Consider the following 12,017-nt stretch of genomic DNA (forward strand, 5'->3'; position numbering starts at 1 on the left):
TTTTAACATTTTTAATGTGCTCCACATGCACAGCCACAGCTGTTGGATGGGAAAGGGAAACTACATGTACAGGACCCATTTGCACACATAGTTCTCCATTGAGCTGGGAATAATCTCCCCCGGCTGCGTTGAAGGGGGACCATAACTACTCTTAAACCAATAAATCATTTTTATTCATTACTGTTTGTGTTACAGTATGGTTTTAAACCTTTTTGCATGCAATCTTAATTTTCAGTGTTTGTAATTCTGGACTTGCAAAAATGCTGATGGCAGTTTTGGCACGTGTATAGAGGAAAGATTAAAGGGGGGAATACTTAAAGGTTTTTTTAAAAAGTGGGTTCCACTAAATGTATCTTAAATGCAAATTGGCCAACTTGCAAAATTTAGTTCAAGAGGAAGGGTATACTTTCAGCTATCATTCTCATACAAAAGCCCAGTATTTATTTTATAAGGAGTGGATTAAAGAGTGCTGGGCAAAAGACAGACAACTAGTATTAGGGACTCCAGGGCATGAACCACGGCCAGGAAACTCATGATTTGAGACAGCTACTGTGTGCATTCAGGTTTCAAAATAATCTTCAGACACAGAAGGCAGTTATGGCGGTGTGCAACATTATGCATTGGCAGGCATAATTAAACTTCTGTATTGTCCACATGTGGTATAAATATTGGGAACTGGCCTTCTGCCTGGTTCCTGGTCAGCAGACAGGGATAAATCCAAGAAGTACCAGTGGGTAGTGGGCACTCCCCCCGCCCCACAATTTCCCACTCTCCCTTTTGCTCCCCTGTCTGCCAGACTGTAACTTTACAGCAAAGTGCCAGACAATACAGTCAAAGTATATTTTGGCCCTATAGTTTGAATTAATTATTTGTAAAGGCCTCCATTATTTAAAGAAGCCTCATTCACTCATTCATTCACTCTTCTACCCTAGTACAATCAGCAGAACCCAGTGTAGCACATAGGTAGGAGACTCCGCCAGCCTCCCAGGACCCAGGCCTACCCCTTAGCTTCCTTCCTGGCCAGGAACTTGGCTGAGTGAAACCACATGTGCATGCTAATCTGCCCTGCAGATTTCAGCTAGGCTGGTACCAATGATGTAGCTCCCCATGTTTTTCTTTCCTGCCACGTGGTATTGGGCAAGAAGAGAAAACTGGCCTGGAAGGTTTGGCCTAATGCAAAAAATACCCTGAGGTCGTACACACAAACAAAACATTGGGGTTGAGGAGGGCTAGGTGGAAGGCAGGATTGTTCCTAGCATCCCCCCATAACCATGGCAATCCTCCAGCCAGGCTGCTTGCCCACCCACACAATCACTGCCATAGTGAACGGCGTGGCCATCTGAAGGTAATGAAGCCTGACCTCCAGAAATCCCACATTGCAATGCGCTGCTCATACGGTGGTGCATTGGGGGAATGCCGGCTGCTGGGACACTCCTTCGTCCCAGCTCTGTCATTGGGCTGGCTGCCGGCAGCTGCCAGCAGTCTGTTCACCCACACAACTGGGTGGTGGAGTAGGAGGTGCGCATGCATCTTATTACCTCACTTTTAGCTCAGGTTAAGAATCCAGGCTACCCAGCAAGGCAGCACTAAAATCGGAACCGATCCTGGCGCTCCACATGACCAGCCCTTCCCAGGTAGGGCTGTGCAAGCCCGGGTAGGGCTGATCATATGAATGGCCCCAATATTTACTAAAAGGAATCAGATCCATTTTTGGAATAAATGTGAAAATATCAAGCAAGCTTCATTAATAAGGTAAATAAACGTATTTACAGCATTATCTTGCCTCTATAAATATTTATTGTACTGTATAGCAAAATCCCCGCTCCTCCAATAACATTCTTTGCCACACATTTGCTCCTCCAGACTGGTTGTTCTAGTCAGCGGCTCCTATCAGTAGAGCAGTACATTCTTCAAGCTCCAGCTTTTCTAGCTCAAGCTTCCACATCCACTCACCAACCTCAGGAAACTCTGGTTGCTTCCACACCAGATTGGTTTAGAGCTGCTGAGGCATCACTCTCCCACAGTTAGCTGGAAGTAGAGTTCAATGAAGGATCCACCAGCACTTTGATATCGTGCTCAGAGCCTGGGGGGGCCACAACAGGTGCAATTGCCCTGGACCCCACACACTGAGGGTCCCCAATCCAAAGTATGACTCACTACCAAAGTATGACTCACTATTTGAAAGGATCAGATCAGTCTTTTTCATTCAAGACAGTAAAACAAATCAGTTAAAATACAACCCCAGTATCAATAATTATTTCAGTATTTTGTGTTGTTATAGAGGTAAAGTGTGCCATTGAGTCGCTGTCGACTCCTGGCGACCACAGAGCCCTGTGGTTGTCTTTGGTAGAATACAGGAGGAGTTTACCATTGCCACTTCCCATGTTTCCCATAGTCTGGGAAATATACCAGCAGGGATTCAAACCGGAAACCTCTGGCTTGCTAATCAAGTCATTTCCCTGATGTGCCAATATGCAGTAGCTGACATACTACATTACATATTAACTAGCTGACCTGGCGCAGAGCATCTGTGCCCCTAGTCCTTGCCCGGTGGCCGGCCGTTTGCCGGGCCACCGCTTCACTTCCTCCTCCCCCCCAACGGCCAGCCCTTTGTTGGGCTGCCACTTCTCTTCCCCCCCCCCACCGGTGGCCAGCCATTCACCAGGCTGCCGCTTCTCTTCCTCCCCCGCCCGCAGCGGCCTGCCGTTTGCTGGGCCACTGATTCTCTTCCTTCCCCGCCACCAGTGGCCGACCGTTCACCTGGCTGCTGCTTCTCTTTCCCCAACCCCTGGTGGCTGGCTGTTCGCCGGGATGCCGCTTCTCTCCACCCCACCCAGCAGCCGGCCGTTTGCCGGGCCATTGCTTCTCTTCTTCCCCCCGGTGCCTGGCTGTTTGCCGGGCCACAGCTTCTCTCCCCCCCACTGGCCAGCTGTTTGCCGGGCCACTGCTTCTCTTCCTCCCCCACCGGCGGCTGGCCATTCACCGGGCCGCCACTTCTCCATTGGTAGCTGTCTGTCCCTGCCATTAATCATCAGCTTGCTCACGAACTCTCGCAAGAACTGTCACGTATGGGATTAGCAATGGGTACGTCTAGAAGAATTAAATATAGAGATATATAATTATACATAACTGTCACACAATTCCATTTATGCAATTGTTGCATATGCATAACAGTATTCTTATGCATGGTGTAAACATTTTACTCCACTATGTGCATAACATTGCACAGTATGTCAGTGGACATTTTGTCCCCGAGCCTCTCATAATCTTTAAAAGGCCCTGGTGATACTACATTATTGAGCAGTGTCTTTCCCCAGGGCCAAGTTCTTCCTATACAGTGTATTCACAAGTAGGCCCTTTCAACAAAGGACCCTGGCAGCTTCAGTTAAAAGTGTATTGTTTGCAGCTTCGGCCCCTTTCTATTGCTCTTTTTAAATTGCTCCTTAGTAGGTTTCTCTTAATTGCCCCAATATCATTTCTGTTCTCATGGGAGAGGGGTTTTAATTAATGATCTACTCTCATTCACTGTGAAAAGAAAATGGCAGTGGCGGGCAGGGGGAGAAAGTGGCAGCAGCGGGCTGAGGGGAGAAAGTGGTGGCGGGCAGGGGGGAGAAAGCAGCATCGGCGGGCAGGGAAAGAAATTCGGGGTGGGTGGGTGGAGGAAACTAGAGGCACAGATTATCTCTGCCAGGCCCAGCTAGTTTAATTAAAAGCACTAGAGCACTGAATAATTTTGATAGCATACTTGACCGGCTGGTGCTAAAACTGCATTTCATTATGACAGAATTGCCACAAATCAGGTCGAAAAAGACACAAGAAACACTGGCCTGCAATGCCGTGACAATGATGTCTGGATGCTCCATTAAAAGTATGTGGACAAAAGGTGGCACTTCCTGAGAAAAGAGCTGGTGAGGAAGCAACCCTTGATTGAGTTGGAGAACATGCTCTTTTAAGTCTAGATTTGAGTTACAGCTACCCACAGCCTCGGCCTAACTTTGACAGATAACTAAATGTACATTGCTGGCGGCAAAGAGCAGCTGAATTTGGACCTGTGGATTCTAGGCCCGCAGAGACAGGAGGCCCCCCTCAGAAAGAGAAAGGAATGCTGAACTATGCAGATAGTCTCTGCACAATTCTCCTTGGAATTGTTTTATAGATAGAGTGATGGTACATCACTTCTGGATTCAGATTTAGTTTCCAAATAAAAATCTTCCAAGACAGTGTTCAAGGATGCACTGTTCAGTGCAGCTGGTTCATATCTATCTCTAAACATGTTAGAATAGGGAAAGAGATGAGTCAACCAAAGAGAATTGTAATATTATTTTGTGTGCCTAAACCTTATTTGCAAAGCAAGAAGGATCTTCAGCACCATCTCCTGTCCAGCTGGAGTACAGCAGCTTCCCTGCAGTGAGCTTTTAAAAGGGTCGGCTAAATCAAGTATCACGAATGAGACAAATGCCTTACTTCTCTTTAGTTCAGGTTGGCCGATGTTCATAAAAACTTGCAGGATGACAAGCAGCCTCCAGTTTTCACTCTGGAAGAACATGAGCTACGGAGTGGTCACGTGGGTTAGCAACAGGCAGCAGCCAGTTAGAAAAAGAGGCTGTCAGGTGGTTAGCTCTGTCAAGGGCTCACACAGAGCATGCTCGAAGCGATTTCTTTCTGGTGTCCCCCCCGCCCGCCTCCCGCCTTTTCACTGAAGAGCGTTGGGGTGGAAACATCCCTGTCTGTAGAGCTCTCAGCCAAAGTGTCTAAAAAGAATGATTCAAGAACTCGTATGTGGTGCTTTCTGTAAAGAGCAGTTAAAGTAGCTTATTGTGAAGTGACAGAAGAGGGAGCTAAAAGAGCCTTTTAGGAAAATGACAACAAACGTCTTCTAATCAAGAAAAATTGGTCTGAGTTAGAGGAGGAGGAATTAGTGAGGTAACCAGCTGTTAGCATGCCTCTAAGCATTAACCCTCTGGAGAAGTTGGCAGTTTTAATCTGTTTCAGAGGTTTCAACTCCTTGCTGACAAAAAGAGCCTTTCATGATGACGCCAGAGACAGGAGCAGTCCACCTCTTTAATTAAATATGAAGGCATGGAATGTTGTTGCTAAATTCTGATAAGCCCGTAATGTTTCTTAATGAACTGATCTTTGCTTAAAGGCATTTCACCAGCTGGAAGGTCCTGCAGAATCAACACATCTACGGCAGAAGGTTGAATAAAACTTGTTTTGAGGTTTCTACAAAAAGCTGCTTTGTGTTTCTGTGTTGCTGTAAAGTCTGTTTATAGGCATGCATTGTGTATCACAACTGTGAATCCTCAGTATTCACAAGCAGCAAAATAAGGAAAAAATGCCTGACCTACTCACCCAAACAGCCATCCTGATGACTAGATTCACGTAACTGGCTCACCGCTCTCTCAGTATGATGAAACTCATTTGCTTCAGCTCTGAGACTCCTTTCCCAGATGGTGGTGAGGAGGGTTACAAGCTGATCGTATTCTGAAGTCTTTGAAGCTGTGATTATCTGACATAAGAGGAATCCTCTTTGAACTATCAACCATTATTGTTCTGCAGTATTGTGGAAGAACCATTATGCATTTAAAATAAGAGACACCTAGCAAAACTGTGAGCGCATCCTTAGCATTAATATCATACATTTCAAATATTCAAAGTACTTCAGTAACCATTACAACAGGATTCTCAGGTAGGCAAGTAATTATCTCCATATAATAAGGTGGGGGATGCTTGCCTAATATCACCAGCTGAGTTCATGGCCCAAGTGAGATTTGAACCAAAAGAACATAAGAACAGCCCTGCTGGATCATGCCCAAGGCTTATCTAGTTCAGCATCTTGTTTCACACACTGGCCCACCAGATGCCTCTGAGAAGCCTGCAGGCAAGATCTGAGGCCATGCCATCTCTTTTGCTGTTGCTCCCCTACAACTGGTATTTAGAGGCATCTTGTCTCTGAGGCTGGAGGTGGCCCATAGCCACCAGACTAGTAGCCATTGATAGACTTGTTCTCCATGAATTTATTTAAGCCCTTCTTAAAGCCATCCAGGCTGGTAGCTGTCACCACATCTTGTGGCAGAGAATTCACTAGGTTAATTATAAATTGTGTGGGGAAAGTACTTCCTTTTGTCAGTCCTTAATTTCTTAGCAGTCAGTTCATGGGATGACCACTGGTTCTAATGTTATGTGAGAGGGAGAAAATTTTCTTTCTCTGCATTCTCTCCACATTACACATAATTGTATAGAACTCTATTATGTCTCTCAGTCTATTTTCTAAACTAACAAGTTCCAGGTGTTGTAGCCTTGCCTTATAAGGAAGATGCTCTAGGCCCCTGATAATCTTGGTTGCCCTCTTCTGCACCTTCTCCAGTTCTACAATGTCTTTCTTAAGATATGGTGACCAGAATTGTACACAGTACTCCAAATGTGACCACACCATAGATTTGTATAAGGGCATTATAGTGGCAGTTTTATTTTCATTACCCTTCCTAATGATGCCAATCATGGAATTGGCCTTTTTCACAGTTGCCACACACTGTGTTGACACTTTCAATGAGCTGTCCAGCATGACCCCAAGATCTCTCTCCTGTTCAGGCAACCGACAGCTCAGACCCATCAGCGTATATGTGAAGTTGGGGATTTTTGCCCCAGTATGTATCACTTTACACTTGCTTACATTGAACTGCATCTGCCATTTTGTTACCCACTCCCCCAGTTTGGAGAGATCTTTTTGGAGCTCCTCACAATCTGTTTTGAATTTCACTACCCTAAACAGTGGTAGTGAAAAGCAATGAGGTAGCAAATTTGGTCACCTCACTGCTTACCCCAACTTCTAGATCATTTATGAACAAGTTGTTCTGGTAAGAACTAATCTGCCTACTTCTCTTTCAGTATAATCTTAGTTAATAATCACCATCCTCACAAGTTAGCCCACTTCAGCCTTAAAAGTACACATGTCCACCATCTTGAATTGGGATGGATGACATCATCACAATCTACACTGTTGAGCCATCCCTATGTGTCCTAGAGCTGTAGCTAATTTGATTCAAATTAGTTAGGTGGTTCACAAGTTAGCCCACTTGCATTTCAAACTTCATGCATCTGCCATCTTGAATCAGGGTGGATGACATAATTACAAACTGCACTCTTGAGCCATCTCTACATGATTCTATACCTGTAGCAAATTTGGTTCAAATTGGTTAGGCAGTTCACAAGTTAGTCCAATTGCACCTCAAATTTTCACGCTACTACTATCTTGAATTGGGGTGGATGACATCACCACAAACTATGCCATTGAGTGTATACAGGTCTTTACACCTGTAGCAAAATTGGTTCAAATCGTAGGCCTCTTATGCCTCAAACGTTCATGCATCCACCATCTTGAATCAGAGTGGATTACTTCATCACAGACAATACGGTTGAGGCATCCCTATGTGTCCTTACAACTGTAGCAAATTTGGTTCAAATCAGTTAGCCCATTTGCACCTCAAATATTTATGCATCCACCATCTTGAATTGGGGTGGATGATGCAATCACAAACTACACCATTCAGGTGTCCCTACAACTGTGCCCATTTTGGTTCATATTGGTCCAGGCACTGCAAAGTTGATGGGGTAGACACACGGACACACTGACACATACACAGAATGCTGGGTGATCTCATAAGGAAAGTACTCATAAATTAATTATTATTTATTGTCCTTAAGGAAAGTACTCATAAATTAAAAAAACACTGGTCCCAGTACAGATCACTGGGGGACACCACTTCATTTACTTCCCTCCATTTAGAGAACTGTCCATTTATACCTATCTTCTGTTTCCTGCCCTTCAACCAGTTACCAGTCCACACATAAACCTTTCCCCTTATCCCATGTCTGCTAAGTTTTCCGAGAATCTTTGATTAGGAACTTTGTCAAAGGTTTTTTTGAAAGTCCAAGTACACTATGTCAACCTGATCAGAATTATCTACAAGCCTGTTGATACTCTCAAAGAACTCCAAAACGGTGAGGCAAGACTTGATTTGATTGATTGATTAAGTGCCGTCAAGTCGGTGTCGACTGACCACACACATAGCGACCACATAGATAGATTCTCTCCAGGATGATCTGTCTTCAACTTGGCCTTTAAGGTGAGGCAAGATTTACCTTTGTAAAACCAATTCTCCTTCAGCAGGGCCTGTTAACAATTTTATCCTTGAGAATACTTTCCATCAATTTGCCTGGCACAGACATTAAGCTAACCAGGCTGTAATTTCATGCATCCCCCCTGGATCGCCTTTTTGAAAATTGATGTACATTGGCTACTTTCCAATTCTCTTGTACAGAGCCTTGTAATATTTTTGCAAGAATGTCAGCAATTTCACATTTGAGTTCTATAAGGGCTCTTGGGTGGATGCCATCTAGTCTTGGTGATTTGTTAATTTTTATTTTTTCCAAACAGTTTAGAACGTCATCTCTTGTCACCCCTATCTGGTTCAGTTATTTAGCCTACATCCCTGAGAAGCTCGGTTCAGTCACAGGTATAAGCTCAGGATCCTCTGCCATGAAGACAGACGCAAATAACTCATTTAGCTTCTCTGCAATCTCCAAAACATCCTTAATAATCCCTTTCATTCCCTCTGCATCTAAGAGTACAACTGCCTCCCTGGCCGGTTTCCTACTTCTGATGTATTTAAAGAAGTTTTTGTTACTCCCCTTGAGGCTTTTAGCTAAATGTTCCTCAAACTCTCTTCTCTCCCCCACCCCACTTTATTGTCTCCTTGCATTTAATTTGCGAGAGTTCATGATCCTTTCTGTTCTCTTCATTTGGGCAGGCCTTCCCATTTCTGAATGTTTTTTTCCCCTTCATAGCTTCCTTGACTTTACTTCTTAGCCATGCTGGTATCCTTTTGGACTTGGTGGTACCTTTCCTCCCTTTTAATATACATTCTAACTGGGCTATTATTGTGGTTTTAAGTAAACTCCATGCATTCTGGAGCGAAGTTACTCTCTTGATTTTCACTTTCAGTTTTCTTTTCACCAAACTCCTCATTTTAGAGTAGTTTCCTCTTCTGAAGTTCAAAGTGTCTGTGTTAGACGTCCTTGGTGATTCACTCCTTGCATATGTGCTGAATTTGATCGTGCTATGGTCCCTGTTCCCTAAAGGTTCCACAACACTGACATCTCACAGCCCTTCTGTGCACCACTCAGGATTAAGTCCAAGACCACCTTCTCTCTGGTTGGTTCCATGACCAACTGTTCTAGGACATCAGCATATCTAGAAATTTGGCCTCTTTTGTCATTACTTAAATGTGAATTTACCCACTCTGTGTGTGGGTAATTGAAGTCACCCATTATTACAGCTCTATTTCTCCTTGATGCTTCCCTGATTTCCTTCTACAACTCCCAGTCACTGTCAGTGTTTTGATCAGGACATTCCTAGTAGCATATTTCCTTTCAGGCCTTGTATTGTTGCCCACAGAGTTTCTGTGGAGAATCTTCCTAGGTTTTCTAGCTTGTTAGATTCTATCCCTTCTTTAACATACAGTGCTACCCCTCCTCCAAGGCGCCCCTCCCTGCCCTTTCTATAGAGTTTATACCCAGGGATAACAGTGTCCCACTGGTTCTCACTGTTCCATCATGTTTCCGTTACGCCCACTATATCTATGTTTTCATTAGCAAACAAGCATTCCAGCTTGCCCATCTTGGCTCGGAGACTTCTGGCATGGGCATATAAGCACCTATATGCTGAATCTCTTACCTGGCATGTGCTATCTTTCTTATGGCCATTTGATCTCTTTGACCAGCTAGCACATCTTTCTGTCTGCTCTGTACATGGTTCTACTCAGTCCCATTCTGGTTTATCTAAAGCATTTGCACCCTCACACCTTAAGGGATGGCATTTGCTGAACTGGATATTGCCCAGCTCCAGTTGGCTAACCAGCAACTTCCCAGCTCAATTTTTAGCCCATATACTGTGCTAATTCCAGATGTTTTGTGCTGTACCCCAGAGGACTTCATCCTCACTGTTGGGAACACCAGAGTGGCATTGTGCCATAGTCTGAGCATGATTTGGGGCACACTTGCCAAAAAAAGATTAGCCATCACTGTTCATCAGTCTTGCTCTATCTTTTTTATTCATGGAGAGGGTCAGAGCCAGGAAGGCTTCCACTCTTCCTCCCACATCTACAACCCCAGTCCCCTCCCCCAATAGGTATCAATAGATTTATTCATGTTACATTGTATGTATGTACAGGTGTCTGTATACACAAATATATTTTTGTGTGAATGAATGTTCATGCAGTCAGCATGGGGACCGGACCCCTCAAATACAGAATACAGATCACATGTACTGAGGTACTCCCATTGAATGTAACATGGGAATGTTGCACGTGCATACAGATCAACAATAATGGGTATGTTGTACACATGCTGAACATAAGGCATGGATATAGCTACTGTCAGTCTTGCAATGGAAGTAAATTGTGAAAGCAAAATATAGAAGGAATCTCTTTGTGTAGAGCTCTTGAGGGAGCACACGAAACATATCCACATTAAGCAAGAATCTAAATACAAATTTACAAAGGAGAATGAACGTTTCTCATGATAACAATTGACACTATTCCCCCTCATATTTGCAGATTTGGAGGGCATAGTATAGATGGTCTTGCCACAGGTGCCACTGCACACCAGGCTATGGTGTGGCAATAGGGGCCGTCTATGCCCCCATCAGGCCATGGTGCAGTTATGGGGTCCACCATACCTCCCCCCATGAGGTGCATAACTTGAACATCTGTGTCCAGAAGGCTGGAAGAAGGAGCTGGATAGAGTGGTGCACTTAGGCTCCTGGGTCCTGTAAGAGCTGGATCTGTGATGCTCAGAATGTGCCACTGCGCTCAGCATTCCACTTCTTCCTTTCAGTCTCCTTGACTCAAAATGTAAGTTTTGTGTTCTATTAGGGTAACTACAACCTGTGCTTCTGGTTCTGCACAGTATTTGCTCATTACCTCTTGCAGGGCAGGATTCCATGCAAGTTTTGGAGGCCTATTCTTGGATATATTGATATTCAATTGCAACACACACACACACACACACACACACACACACACACACACACACTGCAAAAAGCCTAAAATCAAACACTATATTGAATTTTCTATAAAACAAAACAAAATACATCAGAAACAGAAAGATACAAGTTACATATTAATGAATAATTCCAGAACCCAGACTGTACAAAGGTTATACATACACACACAAATAACATTTTAAAAAATTTAGACAGTTAATGTTTTTAAATGTTTTTGATTTTAAAAAAATATTTAGATAGTCTATTAGTAAAAGCAGTAAGAGAAACTGGTAGCACTCTCTAGACTAACAGTCAAGGTATTGTAATGATATATTTGAGCATGCCCTTTTGTGGGCAACAGCCCACTCATCAGAGGCAAAGCAGGAACTGGCTGGAGCACAGTAGAAAGGTCTGTTAAAAGCTCTCCAAAGTTATTATTATTGGTCCAAAAGGGACCAGTAACAAAGTGTGTGCTGTTGTTAAATCATAGAGAAAAGAGTACCAGGCTTAATGTCTTCTGGATCATCAGTCTAGAATATCATTAATATCAACAATTAATTTATAATTTTCTTCTCCATTCTGATTATAATATGTACAATGTTGACATTGTAGCAATATTCCATGTTCTGTGGAACCATTCAGAAAAGGAAGCTGCAACAGATTTTCCCAAGAACAGGCAACAAAGCCTATTCTTGTAGCTATCAAAATACTGATTACCATTTCTATGTCAGATACTACCTTTCCCCTGTGAACCATTTTAAGAGATGGAAGGGGGGAAAGAATGTTCCTGGTTGATCCTGAGATCTGTAATTGTTTCCCGAAAAAAGTGTATCTTGATATGTACATAAGGGTCTGTGTAGAGGTGTCAGGAGGAGGCACAAGTACAACACTTAGTTTAGGAGTTCTCAAAAGAGGGGTGGGGGTTGGAGATCTCAGACAACTTAAAAGGGGGTCCCAAACAACTCAGGAGGGA

This window comes from Hemicordylus capensis, chromosome 4 (assembly GCF_027244095.1).
Source record: "Hemicordylus capensis ecotype Gifberg chromosome 4, rHemCap1.1.pri, whole genome shotgun sequence".
Taxonomy (NCBI): Eukaryota; Metazoa; Chordata; class Lepidosauria; order Squamata; family Cordylidae; genus Hemicordylus; species Hemicordylus capensis.